Source organism: Polypterus senegalus, chromosome 14 (genome assembly GCF_016835505.1).
Source record: "Polypterus senegalus isolate Bchr_013 chromosome 14, ASM1683550v1, whole genome shotgun sequence".
NCBI lineage: Eukaryota > Metazoa > Chordata > Cladistia > Polypteriformes > Polypteridae > Polypterus > Polypterus senegalus.
Window position 1 is genome coordinate 140,592,176 of NC_053167.1, and position 22,087 is coordinate 140,614,262.

General features: G+C 41.0%; 1 protein-coding gene across 1 annotated transcript in view; it reads left to right on the plus strand.

Annotated features, from left to right (window-relative positions):
* Positions 1–1,302: 1,302 nt before the first annotated feature.
* The window catches only part of LOC120514461 (natural cytotoxicity triggering receptor 3 ligand 1-like), a 240,417-nt gene continuing 219,632 nt past the window's right edge, over positions 1,303–22,087 (plus strand). The window contains exon 1 of the mRNA XM_039734851.1: positions 1,303–1,397. The gene's annotated coding sequence lies outside the window, so the exon portion shown is untranslated. The remainder of the gene's footprint in view (positions 1,398–22,087) is intronic.

Below are 22,087 nucleotides of genomic sequence, written 5' to 3' on the forward strand. Positions count from 1 at the left end.
TGGTGTAAGGCCCGCAGAAAGCATGAACACTGAGTTCTTCCCTTGCTGCTGTCGAGAAGTAGGGTAACCTTTCCGTACATAGACCCTGATGTCAGCTGCAAATGCTCCCACACTCTCACCTTCACGCCGATGTCGGTTTGTCAGCTCCTCCCTGTTGTGTTCCGCTGAGGTTCTCTGTCCAAAGCGACGGGTGAGAGCATCGGTGAGGGCCTGAAGATCACGACACTCCTCAGGCGGCAGGTCGATGAGTACCTGAAGTGCGGGACCCTCCAAGGCAAGGGCCAAGTGTGTTGCAGCTTCCTCGCAGCTCCAACCATTGTGAAGAGCAGCCAGATCCACTTGTGCAAGGTATGGCTCTAGGGGCGTCAACCCGCTGTATCGTGGCAGCTTAGCGGGTGACCGTGTGGGGAGGACCGGCCGACTGGTGATTTGGGGTGTCGTTGCGGCAGCTACAGGTTCATTCGGCCGTGCCTAGAAGATCGCAACACTGTCCGGGGAATACTGGCACCCTCAGGCCAGTTTGTCCTTTTCTCCGTGCAGTTCTGCTGATCAGGCTCCAACATAACGCTATTTTCGAGATGGCACGCTCTATTTCTTCAAGACTCTGTTCCATGACGTCTTCTTAACAGCCTGGTCTCCCACTTCTGACACCAATGTAGCGACCCGTGGAGGAGTCTTTTAAGATTTCGAGCGAACTCTGCCGTGCACCTCTCGAAGCTGTCGGCTAGCGGCTTGCCAGCGTCATGCACGCAACTGCACCCAGCTCTTTAAGAAGAGAACACTCGTGCCCCATACACGCACGACTCGAGTGTCTCGGTAGTTTGCTTAGATAACATCTTAGCAAATAAACAGCTCTGTCCTGTTGTATCTTTTATTACAGAAGATAGTCAGAAACAAAAGCTCAACATTATTGCGCGCCATTGCCAAGGTCAAGCACGAAGACACATTTCAATAAATTGGTACTTTTACAAAATAAATAACCCCGGACGGCGATAACCCAAACCCACCCAACCAATTAAATACAAACACACCATTATTTACAATACAATACATTATTATTTGATTTGCTTTAAGCTAGGTAAGTTTTGTGGTAAACAGTTCATGTACATTTTCGCGAAAGAAAAGACCCGTTTTCGGAAACAACCATGAAAGGGCGTGGCATGGATTACTTAAAACAAATAATCGATCTCAATGGTTCATTATTTGTCACGGGAGCAAATTTAACCCGCCCTTTCAGAGACGTAACAGGCAACTCGTCAATCGCCCCACCCACAAAATCTTTTAAACGTGCAGGCGCCAAAAACCGTTGACTAATAGCTTAAGTTCCGTATACTGTACAGTGCATTTGTTGTCTTTATATGGAATATTTGAACATGGGAAAACATTTACAGGACTTGGTGAGTACGTTCTCATTCCGCCCTTTAAACGAAATGGATGGCAAATGAGTTTGTAAGTGGATATATACGTAATGTGATTTAATATTCAAAACCTGGACTGTGCACTGCCCTGACACTCGGACAGGGCCGATCTAGTAACAACAATCAATCAGACATACTCGTCTTTGCTGGAGAAAAACACACGAGGATATCGTGCAAACTTCACATTGACTAACAACAGGCAAGAATTTGAAAACGCGACATCTAGGCGGCTCCAACACTGCGTCACATAATACTACGAAGGCTCACGTGTGCTGATTTTGTCAGTTAAATTATAAAAATGTTTTTAGAACTTTTGGATTCATAGGCTTAATGACGTTGTGTTGTGTTTATCGAGGAAATGTCCCGAGATGTGACATAAACCGGATTTATTCAAGGAAAAAATCGGAGAACGTGAAGGGATGTCATTTATTGCTTTCTTTGACAGTCCGGTGCATTAAAGGCTCTGGTTTTATTTTTAGGCGGCCGAATAGTTTTACTGTCTTTATCTCACTCCCCATTTGACATTTTAGCATTTTGATCTGCTTTATATTTTTTGAAGTTAATGCAATATTGAGTACTGTTTGCCGAGTATTTCAGAATCAGAAGTGAAGCAAAATGAGACACCTTGTATTGGCTAACCGAACAGATTAAAACCTGGAAGTTTTCCAGTCAACTCGGACCCCTTCTACACGCAACTTGTCTAGAAAGGTTGCAGATTGTAATCTCTTCAGTTAGCTAATAAAAGGGGTTTCATTTTGCTTCACTTCTTATTTCAGCCATGATGACATCCTCTGCATCCATTCTGTGAATTGTGACCGGACATGGAGGCCCTGAAAGTCCAAAAGCAGTTTCTGTGTTTTGCTGATGTTGACAATTCTCAAAGTCCCCATCCTCACTCCTCTTATTGTTGCTTGTGTTCAGAAAAAATGTACATTGTTTTTAATGGATACTGTACATTCCAGTAATTGAACATAAACATAGTCAGTTAATTGAAACTAATCATGATCCTCATGTTCGAGTAAATCAAATCATTTTGAAGCTATAGAACAACACAAAGTTGGACTAACTTAAGTTTGTGTACAATAGCAACAAAACGATTCTTATATAAGAATAGCACATAAGTAAAACTTGTCTTATAAATGAATAAAACTTAATTTAACTGCGTATAATGAAAATGGGCACATCATGTTTTTAGTCTCTTGTCTCTCGTTGTCCCAAGTGTCAAACTAAGGGGGACAGACAGGGCTTTGGCAGCTGCTGCCCCTCGCCTGTGGGACTCTTTACCTCGTCACATAAAGGAGTCGCCGACAATTCAAAACGAGACTAAAGACTCATTTCTGTTCACTTGTATTCCGTGACCTTCAGTAATACTGATGGTTTCCTCATTGTGATTATGTAACATTACTTCTATTTATTATTTATTTTATGTTAATTTATTTTATTTCTATTTGTTATTCATGTTAATTGTATGTTTTTGTTTTATTCTATTATTGTAAAGCACTTTGGCCACAGCGTTCCTGTGTTGTTTTAAATGTGCTATATAAATAAATTGACATTGGCATAGTGTTCAAAAAGTGTTAATTTTGAGTAAGATGAGCTTAAAATAAGTAAGTAAAGACAAAACCCCAGAAGGCTGATTACACTTCTCTTAGAATAAAATAATTTATGGTGTTGCTTCCGTAATGGGCTAGATCTCAGTAATCATAAAGAAAATAACATTTCGGTGTGTTGCTTAGTGTAATGGGCTATAAACCAGTGTTTTAAAGAAAAGGCAGAATTTCTGGAAAATTCTGCTACAGGTTATTGCTGATGGCTATCTACAGGACATAAATATTTACCTGTCTTGCTAAGGAGTCACCTGCTTTGAATAGTCAGACTGCTTTGATTTAGTATCTCATCTACACACAATGTGGGGATACAGAACTGTCTGCTTCCTTGGAAAATTGGTTTCTAATCAAGGACTCAAAGTAAATGTCTTTACACTATTTGTTGTGCAGTGGAAATTGGCTTGCACCATTGTTTTCACTGATTGCCATGTTGATCTATGCAGAAATTGAAGTATATATATATTTCTGGGAAAAGGAGAATACAAAAAAAAAAAAACAGAAGTATGGTCTGAGACTCGGGACTGCTGTCTGTTTCTTTTATGCTTTACACCGTATCGCTGTGGCTACACCCTCTAGCAACAGTGGCTTGTACCTGCTGGCCCAGGTTCCCCTAGGCCTGAGGTCGGTAACACTTCAACATGAATTTCCTGTGTTAATGTGTCATCTAAGAAAATGATGTCAAGGAAACTAGAAAAAGCTACGTACTGTAGTGTCAACAAGCGGGGTTATTTTAAGTTTTATTAACTTAAATTAGATGAATAAAGTGAACAACCCTATTGGTTCATTTATTTGAGTGAAAAGCTAAGAGTGCACATTACTGCCATTTGTTTAATTCTTTTGCCTCTGCATGTTGCCCTGTTAAAATACAAAAGGACGTTCACTTGGCTTTGCTCCGCACCTTCAGACGATTATCTACTCAATCCGTTGATGTCTGTGGATCTTGACAGCTGGAGGCTCCTCTGTACACACAAATAAAATAAGAGCCCTGTGCTTCCACACAATCTGTTGGGATGACTACACTTAAACAATTGTGTATTATTTCCTGCTCTTTTTGGCTTTAAGCCATTAAGCCTGTATTAGTGGGAAATGCATTTTTTTTTAACATTCTTCAATGACATGTTGGTCCAATTCTTTTCAAAGTATAGATTAAAAAAGCATGTATTAGTCCTCCACTAACTAACTTCAAGCTACTGTATCACATTTTAAGTCCTGTACTAAAACATTCATGAACCGTTTAAGCACTCTTACGTTTGACAGAATGCCCGGTGAAAGCTGGACTGTTTTTCGGTCTTGAACCTCCGCATCAGGCTTATCATTATAATTGTGAGGGACTGAAAAATGAGTTTAGCAATTGAATCCATGTTTGAGGAATCTTCCATTTCGGTTACTGTTTTGTGAAATGAAGTCCTAGGTGACCCTGTTTTCCCCTTTATTATCTTTATTTTGTAGACCTTAACAAAATGTCTTAAATTTCATATTCTTACCATACTGTCAGGTACTTTAGTGCAGCACTTTCTCCCTGCTTTCCTTTTACAAGTTGAACCTCATGCATTTAGACAGAGTAAAAGAACAGGCAGGAGAAGAAACTGCACATTTAATGTTATGTACTGCATTATGATTAGTACACCCAAAAGAATAAAGTAAATTGAGTGTGGCAAAAAATACTATTACACCCTACGCAGCAGTTTGTCTTGTGTCAGTTTGGTGTCTCTCTGTCTTGCTGTATGTTCGCTCGGGCTTGGTCTCCATCGGATGGCATTTCAGAAGCAGGCAACATTTGCGTTTTGAATATGGCCGCCGAGGGAGGTGGTCTTCTCTTCATGGAGAGCTGGCAACAGAGACACAAAGAAAGGTGGAGTGACCAGCTTATACCATTCCTGTCATAAATGATGGACCAACAGGTGCCGTCAATTCCCTTGATTCATCCAGTCCTACTTCAGACTGTGGACAAATGTGGTACAGCAAGGCCTCTCGAAAACAGTCACGTTTCAGTCCTCCAGACCCTGCTTCATAAAAGTTAGGCAGTTTATGGCCTTCCTGCAGGGAATGGCTTATAGCCGGGATATCCGATTACACATTCAGTAGGCCCATATTTTCAAACGAAAAAATTTAGCTGGGCCAGACATTTGCAGCAGCCAGTAAGCAGCAGGTAATAATAAAATTTTAAACCAACACAAATGAATGTATTGGGCAAACAACAACAACATTTATTTATATAGCACATTTTCATACAAAAAATGTAACTCAAAATGATTTACAGGATGAAGAATAGAAAAATAGAAGACACAATAAAAAATAAAAATAAGTCAACATTAATTAACATAGAAGAAGTAAGGTCTGATGGCCAGGGTGGACAGAAAAAACAAACAAAAAAAAAACTCCAGAGGCTGGAGAAAAAAAGTAAAATCTGCAGGGGTCCAAGGCCATAAGACCACCCAGTCCCCTCTGGGCAATCTACCTAACATAAGTCAAACAGTCCTCTTTGGATTTAGAGTTCTCATGGAAGGACCTGATGATGATGGTCACGTAGACTTCTGGCTTTTAGTCCATCAATGTTGGAGCATCAGGATGCTTTGAGTAGGTGGTGGTGGCGCAGGCCGCCACCACAAAGAAACCGGAAAAGAAACAGAGGAGAGAGTAGGGGTCAGTACGGATTTTAGAGCCACCATGAATAGTTATTATGATGAATTGAACATACAGAGTATCAGTATTAAGTTTAAGTGAAGTTAGGAGAAGGCCATGTTAAAGTACAAAAGATGTAACTCAAATTGCTTTACAGGATGAAGGGAGAGAAAAAAACAAACAAACAAAATATAAAAATTAAAATTAGGCAGTAGTAGTTAACATAGAATAAAAGTAAGGTCTGTTGGCCAGAAAGGACAGATAAAAAAATAAAAAACTCCAGACAACTGGAGAAAAAAAAAATCTGCAAGGGTTCCGAGGCCACGAGACCACCCAGCCCCCTTCTAAGTGTTCTACCTAGCATAAATGATCTCAATCAGTCCTCATGGTTTTCAGGCTTCACGTGGTAGGATAAGATGATGATGGTGATGTGGACCTCTGGCCTTCAATCCATCAATGGAGGGACTGCACGGTGCTTTGATCAGGTGGTGGGGCGCAGATCAACACAACAGAAAGAGAACAGCAGAGAAAGTAGGGGTTAATATGGATTGTGAAGCCACGCTAGAAAATTATAATTCAATGCATATCCAGAATATCAGGGTTACGCTAAAATGAAGCTATGAGAAAGCCATTTTAAAATAACAAGTTTTTAGCAATTTTTTTTAAAAGTGCTCTTCCGTATTAGCCTGGTGAATTTCTATCGGTCAGCTATTCCAGATTTTAGGTGCGTAACAGCAGAAGGCCACCCGCCTCACCACTTCTTTTAAGTTTAGCTCTTGGAATTCTAAGCAGACCCTCATTTGAAGATCTATAAGAAATATATAAAAATAAATATAAGATATAAGAAATATAAGATGGAGCGAAGAACAAGGAATTTTTTTCATTGTTTCCCTTTTAAATTTGGTCAAATCTGACACAGGCACATCAAAAAGTTAATAAAGATACAACTGGACAGAATATCAGGTGGTAGCAATACGTTTTTGTTTTTTTTTTCTAATTTTTGAAATAAAAAAATAAACATTTTGGTCATATCTGACCCAGGTACATCTCATAGTGCATACAGCGAAACTAGTGCAGTGTATTACCAACAACATTTATTTTATTTCAAAAGGGAACCAGTCATTTTGCTCACATCTGACGCAGGCATGTCTCAAAGTGCATAAAATAATTAAAAAAAGTTGCACAGTATTAGCAATAACATTTATTTCTGTTTTAAAATAAATATTTTGGTCAGATTATAATTTTTTATATTTACATGGCATTTTTCTCATTACTAAAAACACTTTGCACTGCACACAAGACCTGAACTCATGATCTTTTTAATGTGAGGCAGCAATACTACGATTGCACCACTGCATATATATATATATATATATATATATACACACACACACGCAGTAGAGTTTCGCTTATCCAACATCCTGTATTATCCGACATGCCACTGCAAAAAAAAAAAATGCATCAATCAGCAACAAGAACTACAAGTTGCGAGCTTGAGCGTAGTCTATTTTTTTGTTGCTAAGTTCATTTTTTCAGTTAAATGTTTCCATTGTTTTGTTGTAAAACATGATTACAGTGGATTATGTGGCCAGCCCTCTCTGGTGTGTGTGCGAGTCTCTCTCCCATGCGCGTGCATGCGACTCTCTCGCGTGCGTGCGCGTGTGTCTCTGTCTTGCGTGTGAACAGAGGCAAAAATTTGGCGAACTTTTTAGTCATAACCCAATTTCTATGTGTTCAGAGACGTTCGTCAAACGAGCCACTGTATTAGGTTCGTAATGTTTGTAAATTCTAACATACAGTGGTGTGAAAAACTATTTGCCCCCTTCCTGATTTCTTATTCTTTTGCATGTTTGTCACACAAAATGTTTCTGATCATCAAACACATTTAACCATTAGTCAAATATAACACAAGTAAACACAAAATGCAGTTTTTAAATGATGGTTTTATTATTTAGGAGAAAAAATCCAAACCTACATGGCCCTGTGTGAAAAAGTAATTGCCCCTTGTTCAAAAAGAACCAACTGTGGTGTATCACACCTGAGTTCAATTTCCGTAGCCACCCCCAGGCCTGATTACTGCCACACCTGTTTCAATCAAGAAATCACTTCAATAGGAGCTGCCTGACACAGAGAAGTAGACCAAAAGCACCTCAAAAGCTAGACATCATGCCAAGATCCAAAGAAATTCAGGAACAAATGAGAACAGAAGTCATTGAGATCTATCAGTCTGGTAAAGGTTATAAAGCCATTTCTAAAGCTTTGGGACTCCAGTGAACCACAGTGAGAGCCATTATCCACAAATGGCAAAAACATGGAACAGTGGTGAACCTTCCCAGGTGTGGCCGGCCGACCAAAATTACCCCAAGAGCGCAGAGACGACTCATCCGAGAGGTCACAAAAGACCCCAGGACAACGTCTAAAGAACTGCAGGCCTCACTTGCCTCAATTAAGGTCAGTGTTCACGACTCCACCATAAGAAAGAGACTGGGCAAAACTGCCTGCATGGCAGATTTCCAAGACGCAAAACCACTGTTAAGCAAAAGAACATTAGGGCTCGTCTCAATTTTGCTAAGAAACATCTCAATGATTGCCAAGACTTTTGGGAAAATACCTTGTGGACTGATGAGACAAAAGTTGAACTTTTGGAAGGCAAATGTCCCGTTACATCTGGCGTAAAAGGAACACAGCATTTCAGAAAAGAACATCATACCAACAGTAAAATATGGTGGTGGTAGTGTGATGGTCTGGGGTTGTTTTGCTGCTTCAGGACCTGGAAGGCTTGCTGTGATAGATGGAACCATGAATTCTACTGTCTACCAAAAAATCCTGAAGGAGAATGTTCGGCCATCTGTTCGTCAACTCAAGCTGAAGTGATCTTGGGTGCTGCAACAGGACAATGACCCAAATCACACCAGCAAATCCACCTCTGAATGGCTGAAGAAAAACAAAATGAAGACTTTGGAGTGGCCTAGTCAAAGTCCTGACCTGAATCCAATTGAGATGCTATGGCATGACCTTAAAAAGGCGGTTCATGCTAGAAAACCCTCAAATAAAGCTGAATTACAACAATTCTGCAAAGATGAGTGGGCCAAAATTCCTCCAGAGCGCTGTAAAAGACTCATTGCAAGTTATCGCAAACGCTTGATTGCAGTTATTGCTGCTAAGGGTGGCCCAACCAGTTATTAGGTTCAGGGGGCAATTACTTTTTCACACAGGGCCATGTAGGTTTGGATTTTTTCTCCCTAAATAATAAAACCATCATTTAAAAACTGCATTTTGTGTTTACTTGTGTTATATTTGACTAATAGTTAAATGTGTTTGATGATCAGAAACATTTTGTGTGACAAACATGCAAAAGAATAAGAAATCAGGAAGGGGGCAAATAGTTTTTCACACCACTGTAGTTTGACGTTTAATAGGCTTTTTCTTAACACCTCCCATTATTCGACATTTTCGGTTATCCGACATTCTGCCAGCCTGTTTATGTCGGATAAGCAAGACTCTACTGTGTGTGTATATATTATATATTGGACGCTTGGGGTCGCTGTTGCCCCGTTGAACTCGTAAGACAGACACACGTGTAAAACACCAAGAAGATTTTTAATAATAATATTGTTCAATAATAGTGCACAAAGCACAGCACTCTTCCACAATTCTCCAATAAGTACAATAAATCAATAATCACAACCAATCCTCCACTCCCAGCAGCTCCGTCCTGTACCACCCAACTCCGACTCCATCTGCTGGGGTTTCCCAGAGTCCTTTTGAAATCTCTGACCCGGAAGTATTTCTTCTCCGGGTCACCAACACATCTTTCTTTGTTAATCTTTATTAATCGTCCCAGTAGTACTGCGGGCTTCCGTCCTAGTGATCCCGAAGCACTTCTGGATTGACGTCCTCATCATATCCCCCTGGATCTTGGTGAGCTCCCCCTGGCGGCAGCCACTGTACCCAACAGGGCTGAGGATACGGACTCCATGTCCCATGCCATTTCCATCCAGGTGAGCTGCTATCTAGCGTTCTAGGGGATATTTTATCTTGAAAAGGCTGTTTTTCTTGGTTGAGGGATGTCCCGGCCATCACAATATATATACAGTGCATCCGGAAAGTATTCACAGTATTGAACAAAAGGCTGTGAATACTTATGTACATGTGCTTTCTCAATTTTTTTATTTTTAATAAATTTGCAAACACCTCAAGTAAACTTTTTTCACGTTGTCATTATGGGGTGTTGTGTGTAGAATTCTGAGGAAAAAAATGAATTTAATCCGTTTTGGAATAAGGCTGTAACATAAGAAAATGTGGAGAAAGTGATGCGTTGTGAATACTTTCCGGATGCACTGTAGATACTATTTTTTTGCCTTTTGACTGTTCTTTAACATTTATAACATGAGGTAACATGTTGATTTTCCTAGTTGAAGTGAAACACAAGACATTTCCATATGCCTGATATGTTTTTTTGGACTTGAGAATACTGCTGTCTCGAGTATCTTGATCTGGATTTCTGACCATAAGCTCATAGAAAGTTACCATTCTATCCCTTTTCCTAAAACCCAGGAGAATTCTACTGCAGTATATCCTTTTCTAATCTTAGGACTATCAATCCAATTTGCTTAAACCAACGCTTACATACCTGTTCTAACTGCAACTTTTCTGATCTCTCCTGTTCAGATAAAAGTTTTTCAATATAATTACATCTGTTCTAATACACTTCATTATTGTGTCCCCTAACCATACAGGCACAGTCCCTGCTGCTCACCCTTCCCTGCGACATACCACAAAGCTTAGGGTATTGAAAACAGTTGGTCATAGACTTGAGCACTGTTAAAAAGATCTGGGTCTCAAATCAGTGGCATACCATGATCAAAAACTGAAGTACAAGGATGTTATAAATAAGCTAGTTCCTAATATTATCTTTCTGTCTGTCTGATCTATCTGTCATATAGTATCTGTCACATCTAGCTAGCTATCTGTCATATAGTATCTATCTATCTATGAATCACATCCATCTCTCTCTCTCTCTCTGTCTGTAGAATTGAAACGGGACAAATTTTAAAAATCAATAACCAAGCAAGTATTGCTAGCTAAGCAGAGGCAAGGTACGCTCCAAAACGTGGCCAGAGGTAGACCAATTCGAACGGAGGCTGGCGTGTGAATGAGAAGGGCCTGCCTGGCTCCCCACTCCGGTCATCACACATCCCCCTCCCCTCGGCCCGCAGCCTTTGTCTCGGATTACCACGAATATATCGCTCCAGCAAGTGAACCATCAGATATAGCGCAATGAGAGAAGTCGCCAAAATCAACTGGAATATTCAAGAAAATTATAGAAAAAAATCCGTTAATAAGTTCTCTTGCCTCCACTTAGCTAGCGATACCTATTTGTTCGGGCAGACATTATCATCTAGACATTGTTAAGGAGTAACGTTTGATGTTTAATCAGTTTGTACTCAAATTATTTGACACGGTTTCATGAACATACACTTCAATAAATACTATGTTATAAGACAACGATTCACTTCATTAGCCTACAGAATTTTAAAATTCCATTAGTCCTCCTAGCATGGCGCCACACAATTTAGCATTGAGAGTAGGAACGTCGATTGTCCTTCTGAGAAACCTGAGCCCACCCAAACTTTGCAAAGGGACCCGTCTCCAGGTCTGTCCGCTTCAGAGCAACTCATAGAAGCGATAATCATCACAGGATGTGGCATCGGTGAGAGGGATTTAATCCCTCGCATTCCTCTAATCGCGACGGACATGCCCTTTCAGTTCAGGAGATTACAGATCCCAGTGAAGCTTTCTTTTGCAATGTGAATTAACAAGGCCCAGGGACAGACACTCAGGTTTGCAGAGGTTGATCTTAGCTCACCGGGTTTCTCGAATGGTCAGCTTTACATCGCTTTCTTCCACATTAGTCCTGGCCACATCACTTGTCAGTTATTGTCTAACCCGTTTAGTCCTGAACAGGGTCGCATGGGGTGGCTGGAGCACATACAACCACACACCAAGCACACAATATGGCCAATTTGGTGTCACCAATTCACCTAACCTGCATGTCTTTGGACTGTAGGAGGAAACCTATGCAGACACAGGAAGAACATGTAAACTCCATGCAAGGAGAATCCTGGTCTCCTTACTGCAAGTCAGCAGCACTACCACTGCGCCGCCATGCCACTCCATGTCAGTTATGTACAATTCAATACACGAGAACATATAAAGGCAGCATTCCAAATAAAGAAAAATATTAAAAATTAGCTTATTTTTATATTTTTATTTCCAAAAATATATAAATGCTATGAAAACATGCTATGTATCTTGAATTTATTAAAACACTACTGATTAAGAGCAAAGCTTAAAGTTAGTTTTTCTTCCATGTGAGGAAGAAAAACATAAAAATATCATATCCAATTGAAAACTTTTTTTATTTGTTTGTTTCCAGAAGGACTTGTGATGTGTTGTTGCAATTTTTTTTACAAAGCAATGCAGCCTAACAACAACATTAATTTGTAGAGCATGTTTTCGTACAAATGACTTAGCTCAAAGATGAAGAAGGAAAAATATAAAAATAAGATTAGGCAATACTAAGTAACAAAGAATAAAAAAAGGTCTGATGGCCAGGAGGACAGAAAAAAAAAAAAAAAAAAAAAAACACCAGAGGGCTGGAGAAAACAGCAAAATCTGCAGGGGGTACTGAGGCCACGAGACCACCCTGCCAGCACCCACTGGGCATTCTACAGTATCTAACAGAAATGACCTCAATCAGTCCTCATGCTTTTTAGGCTTCACATGTAAAAATGAGATGATGACGGTCATACGGACCTTTGGCCTTTAATCCATCAATGTAAGGACAGCATGGTGCCCTGATCAGGTGGTGGTGGTGGCGTAGATCACCACCACAGAAAACCGGAAAGAGAACAGCAGAGAAAGTAGGGGTTAGTATGGATTGCGGAGCTATGAACAAAAATAATAATTAAATGCATATACAGAATTTCAGGGTTAAACTAAAATGAAACTATGAGAAAGCCATGTTAAAATAATGATTTTTTAGCAACTTTTTAAAATGCTTCACCGTATTAGCCTGGCAAATTTTTATCAGTCAGCTATGCCAGATTTAAGGTGTATAACAGCAGAAGGCCGCCCACCTCACCACTTCTTTTAAGTTTAGCTTAGTTTGTATGCAGGTCTGTTCATTCATTAGCCATACAGTACGGGGTATTCAGTATTATTGTAACTTGCAGGCAGTTCTTGCTAACCTTGTCTGAAGGAATGGGAGGGATGTAAGGGGCGGACACACCTCGGAGATAGGCTGGGGTGAAGGATCCCTGGAATTGCGGAGTCAACGAGATTGCTCCATTTTTGTATAAGACAGAGTAAATAAAATAAAATTGAAGAGGACCCGACAGCTGTGAGTGCTCCTGTTCTTATTTACCCGGATCGTCACATTATTCTAAGTGCCTCTGACAACATCAAGACGGGCTAACTTCTTATACGGCATGTTCCCACAATGGATAAACATAATATCCTCACTAAAATAACAGTCCTACTACTAAGGACTACTACAGTCCTTACTACTTTTGTAATCGCCTCGCTTTATTTGCACATTCCTGTAGTCCCATCTGTGATATACAAATAATTAACGGAGTTCCAAAACTTGGTCCTGACAATGGACCGCAACAAATACTGCACTTTTTAAATGAAAGGGAAGGAAAGAGCGGTGTAGCGAACAAACAGGTGTAAAATGTTCAGACCCGCCTCCCACTGACGTCAGGGGTAGAGTACTCCGAGAGGGAAACCCATAGCAGACAGCAGTTTTTAGACGTCATGAAGATGGTACTGCTAATTGCAATGATGACTCTAATTCAAAGTAAGTGTTTTATATACATATATCTTTCGACAACATACTCAGTCCAGCGTTTTTACTAAATGAAGGTCTGTTACAAAGTGAGCAGTAATTGGACATCTACATGAGCGCAGGTTTAAGATTTTCGAGAGCAAGCGTTTTACGTATCGCGGCTGATCGAGGGGTGACTTTAGCCAGGTGTTTAAAGTCATGAATGATATAATGAAGGATAAACGTTTGGATTCGTGAAATTCACAGTATAAATCGTGTGCCCCGCGGTGACGGGAGCAGCTGACCATCAGATGTTCAGAGTCTTTTGAAAGTTCGCGCCGTGTTCATAACCTAACAGGGCTTTTCAACAGGCGGCCCTTAAAAAAATATTTGGCCCGTTAAAATGCATTTGTCACCACAGATAAACCGATTCTGGGCACCCCTGCAACTGATGTCAAATTCCTCGAGAAGAGGTTCTTTTTGCCCCGCCCCTTGCCGTCACATGACATGTAGAGGCTCCCGATTAGCGCCTATCAGAGTGCGAAACTTCGCCAGGTACCGAGATTCCACAACTCCTCTTTTCCAGCAGGCAAATATCTACAGATATGTCTTCCTCAACCTTAAAAAAGAGAAGAATCGATGATGAGAATAGACAGTTTAATAGTAATTAGAGTGAGAAATATCGATTTGTACCTGATTAACAAATCTGTTTGTCTGCTCAGTAAAGAGTATGTTGCTGTCACGAAAGAGTACGGTTTGAGAAGGCACTTGAATACAAAGCATTCACATTTTCATTTTCCAGCAGGCTGACGTGTTTGTAGACGTAAAGTGCAAAGCCTAGTAATGGGCTGTGAAAGCAGATGAGCTATCGTGGTTCGATCGTTTTCTGTGCAGGGAAAGGCTACAGCAGCCTATACTGAGCAGCCTCAGTATAGCATGGATTCTTGGAAAAAAGAAAACAAAGCGTTTACTGACTCAGCGATTGTAAAAGAATGAATGTAAGCGACTATAGAGGAGGTAGTGACAGGTGACAAAGTAACTGCGTGATTTAAAAAATAACTCGGCATCTGCACAAATTACCGTAATAATGACAGACTTTCTCGACTTTTTAGGGAAGTTAAGGGCGAGCTGTGACACTCCCACTAAGTTCTTGCAATTTTCAAAGAGTCCGTTTACGATTGATGTGCATCAAAAGCCTAACAGGTGCTTGTGTCACTTGAGGAACGATCCCTGCAACTAGGACTGGCAAGAATCATCTGAATTTAAACATGCGCTTCGATCTGTGGAGTGTGTACAATTTTGGGATAAAACTCAGCCAGGTCCAGTTAATTCCCAAAGGCTAAAAAAGTTGTCTGTTTTTCTTCTTCCAATGTTTTCCATGATGTGCACATGCAAGACAAGCTTTTTGCACATCAGTGCAATAAAGGTGAACACTCGTCCTCACCTTACAAGCACTCACCTCCATGGATGTTTACAGATTGTTCTTACTTCACCTAACTTTAATGCTCTTCCAAAGTGAAGTAAGTGCAATTTTAGTCATCAAAAAGCAAATCTATAGTACTGGGTGTTCTTTTTACTGCCAAAATCTGACAATTATTGCCGAATGGTTTTGGTTAGGTGAAGTGAAATCTAGAGCTTTGTTTTCTACTTTTAATAAGGATCTACAGCCAACCAATGCCCTTGGCACCTCATCTTTACTCCACTGCACAATGTGATATTTTCATGAATTTTAAAATGAACAATAACCTGTAGCAGCTGACACTATGAACTATACTACACAATACTAATTCTGTTTCTAGGTTTATCTTAAATTCCCTTGTGTCCTTTACACTTCCTACTGTTTCTGAAATCTCTGTTTTCATTAAAAAAAATAAACCTTGTGCTTCTCGGTTAGATCCAATTCCCATTTATTTGGTAATAGCTTGCCTACTGCCTGTTGTCTCATTGATAAATGACATTATACAATCATCTTTTTCTTCCTGTGTTGTTCCCTCAGCTCTTAAGATGGCTGCTCTAATTTCAATTTTAATGCAACCTAGAGCAGATCCCAATAATTTGAATAATTTTAGACCAATTTCAAACCTGCCATTTCTCTCAAAAACACTTGAAGACAGTGCCAACAAGGGTGCATGTTTATATTACTGATAATGGCTTATTTGAACAGATTCAGCCTGGTTTTCACCCATTTGCTTCACATCTTTCTGGTTGTATGCAGTTTGTTCAACTTAAGAATTTTAGATCACAGCCTACCACAGTCACCAGTGGCGTTCACCCAGGGCTCTGTTATGAGCACTCTTCTATTTACTATCTATACCATCAGCCACTTGGCACACTTTTTGGGAGATTTGGTATTCATTTTCAATGTTACACTGATGACACCCAACTGTATTTATCTACCACCAGAATCAGCGGACTGCATACACTTGACTTCACCATACTCCATTGAGCCTTGACCTTGACCATGACCTTTGTTGACTATATATTTGTACCAAATTTTAGGTCAGGTCAAATGGTTTAGGAGCTGCATTTGACTGTAATGGCACACCGCACGCAACTGCAGTGAATGCACTTGATTTGACTTTACTCAGTTGACGTTCGAGAGTTGATTCTACTTCTTCCTCTTTCAGCTGCTCCCATTAGGGGTTGCCACAGCAGATCATCTTGTTACATATTTTTCCGTCCTCGTCATCTTGCTCTGTTACACCCACCACCTGCATGTCCTCTCTCACCACATCCATAAACCTTCTCTTAGGCCTTCCACTTCTCGTCTTCCCTGGTAGCTCTATCCTTAACATCCTTCTCTTAATATACCCCTCATCTCTCCTCTACACATATCCAAACCAACGCAATCTTGCCTCTCTGACTTTGTCTCCCAACCGTCCCACTTGAGCTGACCCTCTAATGTCCTCATTTCAAATCCTATCCATCCTCGTCACACCCAATGCAAATCTTAGCATCTTTAACTCTGCCTCCTCCAGCTCTGTCTCCTGCTTTCTGGTCAGTGCCATCATCTCCAACCCATACAACATAGCTGGTCTCAGTACCGTCCTGTAGACCTTCCCTTTCACTCTTGCTGATCTCCGTCTGTCACAAATCACTCCTGACACTCTTCTCCACCCTGCCTGCACTCTCTTCTTCACTTCTCTTCCACAATCCCCATTGCTCTGTACTGTTGATCCCAAGTATTTTAAACTCATCCACCTTCACCAGCTCTACTCCCCTCATCCTCACCACTCCACTGACCTCCCACTCATTTACACACATGTATTCTGTCTGTTCCTACTGACCTTCATTCCTCTCCACTCTAAAGCATATCTCCACCTCTCCATGGTCTCCTCAACCTGCTCCCTACTCTCGCTGTCATCAGCAAACATCTCAGTCCATGGGGACTCCTGTCTAATCTCGTCTGTCAACCTGTCCATCACCATTGCAAATAAGAAAGGGCTCAGAGCCAATCCCTGGTATAATCCCACCTCCACCTTCAATGCGTCCATCACTCCTACCGCAGACCTCACCACTGTCGCACTTTCCTCGTACTTATCTTGTACAACTGTTATGTACTTCTCTGCCACTCCTGACTTCCTCATACAATACCACAGCTCCTCTCAGTCACCCTGTTATATGCTTTCTCCAGGTCCACAAAGACGCAATGCAACTCCTTCTGGCCTTCTCTATACTTCTCCATAAACATCCTGAGAGCAAACATCACATCTGTGGTTCTCTTTCTTGGCATGAAACCATCCTGCTGCTCATTAATCATCACCTCCCTTCTTAACCTAATTTCCACTACTCTTTTCCATGACTTCATGCTGTGGCTCATCAGTTTTATTCCCCTGTAGTTACTACAGCTCTGCACATCCCCCTTATCTTAAATAACAGTACCAGTTCACTTCTTCTCCGCTCCTCAGGCCTCCTCTCACTTTCCAAGATTCCTTTAAACAATCTTGTTAAAAACTTAACTGCCATCTTTCCTAAACAACTCCATGCTTCCACGAGTGTGTCTTCTGGAACAACGGCCTTTCCATTCTCCATCCACTTCCTAACAGTCCTTACTTCCTCCTTGCTAATCTGTTGCACTTCCTGATTCCCTGTCTCCACATCATCCAACCTCTTCTCTCTCTCACTCTCTTCATTCATCAGCCTCTCACAGTACTCTTTCCATCTGCTCAACACACTCTCCTTGCTTGTGATTACGTTTACATCTTTATCCTTTATTACCCGAACCTGCTGCACATCTTTTCCCAGCTCGGTCCCTCTGTCTAACCCACCGGTCCTTTTCTCCCTCCTTAGTGTCCATCCTCTCATACAATTCATCATACGCATTTTCCTTAGCCTTCACTACCTCTCTCTTCACCTTGCGTCTTATCTCCTTTGTACTCTTGTCTACTTTCTGCATTTCTCTGACTATCCCACTTCTTCTTTGCCTTCCTCTGTATACTCTCCTGTACTTTGCCATTCCACCACCAGGTTTCCTTTTCCTCCTTCCTCTGTCCAGATGTCACGCCAAGCACCCTTATTCTTATGTCCTTATGTCACCTTTACTACATCTGCTGTAGTTTCCCAGCAGTAATTCTTCACTTCTATCCACTGCCTGTCTCATCTCCTCCCTAAACTCAAATCTTGCAGTCTTCCTTTTTCAACTTCCACCATTTGATCCTTGGCTCTGCCCTCACTTTCCTCCTCTTCTTGATCTCCAATGTCATCCTAGAGACCACCATCCTGTGCCGCTTAGCTACACTTTCCAATGTCACCACTTTGCAGTCTTCAGTCACCATCAGCTTGACTCTACTGCATAGGATGTCATCTACCTGTGTGCATATTCCTCCATTCTTGTACGTCACCCTATGTTCCTCCCTCTTCTTAAAATATGTATTCAGCACAGCCATGTCCATCCTTTTGGCAAAATCCACTATCTTCTGACCTTCTTCATTCCTCTCCTTGACACCATACCTACCCATCACCTCCTCGTCTCCACTGGTCCCTTCACCAACATGTCCATTGAAATCCACTAAAATCACCACTTTCTGTCCCTTGGCCATCACTTCATCCAACTCACTCCTGAAATCTTCTTTCTCATTAATTGCACACCCAACTTTTGGTGCATATGCACTAACAACATTCGTCATCACACCTCTAATTTCCAGCTTCATAATCATCACTCTGCCTGACACTCTTTTCATCTCCAGGACACTCTTGACATGCTGTTCCTTCAGAATAACCCTTACCCCATTTCTCCTCCTATCCACACCATGATAGAACAATTTGAATCCACCTCAGATCCACCTGGCCTTATTCCCCTTCCATTTAGTCTCTTGCACACACAATATATCAGCCTTCCTTCTCTCCATCATATCAGCTAACTCTCTATCCTTGATAGTCATACTGACAACAATCAAAGTTCCTACCCTCAGTTCCACTCTCTTTACCTTCCTCCTGCCTCTGGACATGTCTCCCCCATCTTCTTCTCCTTCTTCAACCAACAGTAGCCTAATTTCTGCCATCACCCTGTTTCCTAACAGTACTGGTGGCAGCCATTGTTAACCTGGCCCTTAACTGATTCGGTATGGAAATTTGATTTGTTGTCTGCATATTGATCTGGCAAAATTTTACACCAGATGCCCTTCCTGGCATAACCCTCTCCATTTATCCATTCTTAGTACCAGCACAAAGAAACACACTGGTTTGTGCATGCCCTTTGGCTGGGTTACAGACTTCTACTATGGTGATGTTTATAATATAATATAAATAATAACCATGTTGTCCATGCATGTCTACTGTCTAGTTACTGTCTAATGTCTAGGTCCTGTACCTAATAAGATTCCTGCCATGCCTTGTTGAGGTATAAGTCTGCCTCATCAACCTACATATATGTGTGAGGGGTCTCCCTGCCCTTAATAACTATTCTCAATATAATGTGTAAGACAAGAGACACGAAGCAGAAAAAGAGTTAGGGGTCCGCCCCATATATTGTGAACAATTCCAAAATCAGTTGAAGTAATGCCAGAGTAGTGTCTGGGTCAGTGCCCAAAACAGTGACAGACAGGTGAGGGAAGGTGCTTGGCTTTTATAGCTATGGCAGAGGAAGAGGCGGGTCTGTGATGGATCAAACCGGAATCAGCAAGGTCAGGGAAGGGAAGGGAATGCAGGACCTGGTGAACTTTTAGCTGGGCTTCTGTTTAGGGGATCTGCAGAAGAGGAAGAGAAAATGTTAGTACGTTTTGTCAATGCCTGCCCTTGTTTTCTGCCCTCAGTTAAGCCCTTAGCCTGCCTCCCAAGAGCACATGTGACAAATGACATACTCTATATGCAACTGTAGTAGTTTGTAAACACAACATTAGTGTAGCAGTGAACATGGATGTACTGTATTTTCAATAACCACTTTGTGTCCCTGCAATTGAACTTCCTGTATGTAAATTAAAAATCACCCACATTTTGTTCTAATAGTTTTTTTTTCCTCAAATAAACTATTTTTTGCTGTGTAGTGTTCGAATACTCATGGGTAACACACTAATAGGTGATTTTGTGTGTGAATCTAAAAGCATTTTTGTTGGCAAAGATATCAGGAAGTGGATACTCATTAAGTCAGGGCCGTCTTAACATCATTATATGTCCCGCTGGGGCCCCAGTTTTGATAGCAAAACAGAAACATTGTGGGCCCCAATGCTACTGGGGTCCTCACCCAGTGCCTATACTTTAAGACGGTCCTGCATTAACTGCTTTTGATAAAATCAAAGCAACACATTCTAACCTGCTCACGTGAAAATATGTCATATACTTCACTTTTATGTGACACTTTAAGCACACTTATTAAATGTCCTATTAGGAGTGTGAAAGGGTCAGCAGGACTTAAAAGTTCGATACTACAGGTAGAATGCAAGAGGTGACCTATGCACAATAAACAATGAATCATGTAAATGAACTGCTGAATCTGTACTGAAATACTACAGAGGCAATAAAATGGTAGGCACTTCATTGAAATGTCATTTTTTAAAATGGTAACATAATTCTTTATATGATTAAGTATGTCGGACAGGTGGGGTTGTTTGCATGACATGTTTTCCAAACATCATCTTGGACTGCTAAAAAGAGATAAAAAAATGTCATAGCATATTCCTCCTTGACCCCCCGAAGGACTTGCCGTCCGCAAGGAGGATGGACGACGAAGGCTTTATTTTGGAGAAGTGAGCTGATGCATCATCCTGCTGTTACTACAAGTAGTCTCACTGGGTGACGTGGGATGGGGCGGAGACTGAGCTCAAAGAGGCGAGGTTAGGCTTTCGGACCCATCGGTATAACGTTATCGTCGTTTGTATGATTACAATACAATTTATTTTTGATAGCCCAAAATCACAAAAGGAGTGCCACAATGGGCTTTAACAGGCTCAGCCTTTTGAGAGCCCTCTAACCTTGACTCTATAAGAAGACAAGGAAAAACTCCCAAAAAAAGCCCTTGTAGGAAAGAAAATGGAAGAAACCTTAGGAAAGGCAGTTGAGAGAGAGAGAGACCCCTTTCTAGGTAGGTTGGGCGTGCAGTGCATCTCATAAAAAGGGGTTCAATAAAATACAATACATAGAACAGATCACAAGTAATCCTCAATACAATATAATAGAAATATTACAAGTACAGAGCAGAATTCAGCAGTAGATGATATCACATAATGCAATTTGGATTGGTTCAGAGTCCTGGAAACTTCGGCCATCAAGCTGCTTCCCCCTATTGGCCATTCCACAGCTGAGTCAGCTCAGGGCCAGCCAATCTGATGAACGGACCCCTCTACCCGATGATTCCTGTGATCCTCCATCAGAGATGACTTATCTTTAGGCAGGCAAAACAACTTGGCAGGTGGGCAGTGGCACCAAGAGTACCGAGAAGAGAAACCGAATAGGTGAGGGTTAGTAATAAATTAGAACTATCACATTACTTATGTTTTAGTGTTAATGACTAACAATAGAGATGCAGTGTGCACAGTTAACCAGCAGCTCTAGTCAGGGTGTGCTAAACTGAAGTCGTGAGTCTTTAGCCAAGATTTAAAAAGTTGAGACCAAAGGGGCATCTCTTATAGTAGCAGGCAGACCATTCCACAGTTTAGGGGCCCTGTAACTAAAAGCTCAACCTCCCGCTGTTATTTTATTAATCCTTGGAATCGTAAGCAGTCCGGCATTTTGAAATCTTAATGTGTTCTCTGGTTTGTAAGTGATAAGTTCAGATAACTAAGCAGAGGGGGCTGGGCGGTCTCATGGTCGGGAACTCCTGCAGATTTTATTTTTTCTCCAGCCGTCTGGAGTTTTTTTTTCTGTCCTCCCTAGCCATCGGACCTTACTCTTATTCTATGTTAATGTTGTCTTATTTTAATTCTTACTTTGTCTTTTATTTTTCTTTTCTTCATTATGTAAAGCACTTTGAGCTACATTATTTGTATGGAAATGTGCTATATAAATAAATGTTGTTGTTGTTGACTTTGACCTTAAGGTTTTATACGTTAAAACTAAGATTTTGAAATCTGCCCTAAACCTAACCGGTAGCCAGTGTAAGGATTTAAGAACTGGAGTTATGTGTTCGTATTTTCTTGTTCTTGTAATACTAGGTTGTTGTACCGTGTTAGCCATTA